This window comes from Chrysochloris asiatica, unplaced genomic scaffold (assembly GCF_000296735.1).
Source record: "Chrysochloris asiatica unplaced genomic scaffold, ChrAsi1.0 scaffold00163, whole genome shotgun sequence".
Lineage (NCBI taxonomy): Eukaryota > Metazoa > Chordata > Mammalia > Afrosoricida > Chrysochloridae > Chrysochloris > Chrysochloris asiatica.
Window position 1 is genome coordinate 3112687 of NW_006408681.1, and position 2707 is coordinate 3115393.

A 2707-nucleotide genomic window follows, 5' to 3' on the forward strand; every position below is an offset into this window, starting at 1 on the left:
GCTATTAGAGAAGTAAGTAAAAACATAGTAGTTAACTCTAGAAAATTCTGCTTTTGTTAAACTTATTACATAGTACTATGGATTGAATTGTACCCCTCAAAGCATTATCTTAAGAGCCTAACCCCTATACCTGTACATGAAGTTCTGGGTTAATGTGCTAGACTGGAAAGTAGGTTTATACCACAAAGTTGGTGGTTCAAACTCACCAGTCGTTCCTTGAAAACCCTGACCGACTCAACAGCACTTAATAATAACAATATCTGTATATATGACCCTGTTTAGAAATAGTTTTTTTTTTTTTCCTGTATGTTAATGAGGTCATACCAGAGTAGTGTGTACCTTAAACCTAAAGTCTTCTGAGTCATTATTGTTGTTGTTAAGTTCTGTAAAATCACTTGTGACTCATAGCAACCCTGCATAGCGTTTCTGAGGAGTGACTGGTGGATTTGAACCATTGACTTTGTGGCTAGCAGTATCTTATTAATAAAGCATAATAAGCATAGAAATGGAGCCCTGTTGTGGTGCTGTAAGATATTGTACTGGACCACAAGGTCGGTTGGAACCACGAAGTTGGGAGTTCAAACTCACCAGCTACTCCTCAGAAATCATATACAGGGTCGCTCTGAGTTGGAATCAACTCAATGGCACTTAGAAACAACAACCATAGAGCCATACACAAAGGTAAGAGACTATGTGAAGAACTTTCTATAAGCCAAGGAATGCCTGGGGCTTCTGGTTTAGCCTTCTACTTCCTAAAATTGTGAAACAAAAAACTTCAGTTCCTTAAAGCCACCCTCTAATAGTATTTTATCATTAGAGTAACACTAGGAAATGAAGACACATAACTTGGGACTTAGCAGTACCACACTTTAAAAAAATCTAAAAATTAGGACATATGTTACAAGATTTTGTTTATTTTATGGTCAGGATCTAATTCTTTGCATACTTACACTCCTAGCGTAGCTAGTACAATGTCTAGAATATAGCTAACATTTAATAGATGCTTGCTTCTTGTTTCTGTTCCTTTAAAATATAAAATTATAAACGAAAACTTGATTTTAATGTATGGTAGGCAATCATTCAATTATTCATAATTATTCATTCCCTGTCCCCCTTTAAGTGACTGTGCTTCCTATTTTATTAATTTTGGCATGGCGATGGGACTACCTTTGGACTATACTGTAACTTTTTTACAGTTCTTTACCAGTATGCATTTCACTGTGTGGATAATAAAAAATTATGGATAGCATAGCAAAGAATGGCGATTCCAGAAAAATAATTATGCACATGGGAACAAGAGGCTGTCCATTTGAACAGAATAAGGGGATACTACATGGTTGAAATACAGATAATGTGCCCATCAGGGTTGCATCCTTTCATAATACTTACTCAAAGCTTATCATACAACACCAAACCAAAATTCCATTCAATATACAAGCTAAGAAAATAATCCAAGAAGCTGAACTATATGAAAGAGAACATAGAATTAGGCTTGGAAGAGACTCATTAAAAACTTGTGACACGTTGGTAATATGAACTTCCTTGCTGCTGAATATGAGAACTTGAAGTATTTATTGATGAAGATCAAAGAATGTAGCCTTCAGTATGGATTACAACTTAACAGTAAGGAAGCAAAAATCCTTACAACTGGTTAAAGAAGCACCATCATAATAAGCAGAGAAAGATTGATGTTGTTAACAATTTTATTTGACTTGGATCCACAGTCAACAGCCAAGGAAACAGTAGTCGAGAATGCAAACTGTGTATTATTGAACTGGACAAACCAGCTGCCAAAGAACTCTTTTAAAGTTATAACTTTGAGGACTAAGGTCCACCTGAACTAAGCCATGGTATTTTCAATCATCTCATATGCATGTGAAAGCTGGACAATAAATAAGGAAGACAGACAGAAGACGGAGTGATGTCTTTGAACTTTGGTATTGGTGAAGAATATTGAATCATAGACTGCCAGAAGAACGAACAAATCTGTCACAGAAGAAGTTCAGCCAGAATGTACCTTAGATGTGAGGATGGTGAGACTTTGTCTTACATACTTTAGACATGCTATCAGGAGAGACAGGTTGCTGTAGAAGGATAACATGTTTGGTAAAATAGAGAATCATCAAAAAAGAAGACCCTCAATGAGAATGACTGACACAGTGGCTGCAACAGTGGTCTCAAATATAGTGATAATTGTGAAGCAGTATTTTGTTCTGTCATGTTGTTGTTAGGTGCCATTGAGTAGGTACTGAATTATAGCAACACTGTGAACAACAGAACGAAACACTGCCCGATCCTGGGCCAACCTCACAGTTGTTGCCATGCTTGAGCCCATGATGCTGCCACTTTGACAATCCATTTTGCTGGGGTCTTCCTCTTTTTCTCTGACCCTCCACCTTACCAAATGTGAATCCTTCTCCAGCAACTGGTCCCTCCTGACAAGATGTCCGAACTATGAAAGATGAAGTTTGACCATCATGGTCTAGAAGGAGCACTCTGGCTGCACTTCTTCCAACATAGATTGGTTTGTTCTTTTGGCAGCCCATGACATTTTCAATATTCTCCTCCAACACCATAACTCAAAAGCATCAATTCTTCTACTGTCTTCCTTATTCACTGTCCAGCTTTCAAATACATGAGGTTATTGAAAATACCACGGCTCGGGTCAGGCACACCTTAGTCCTCAAGCTGACATCTTAGCTCTTCA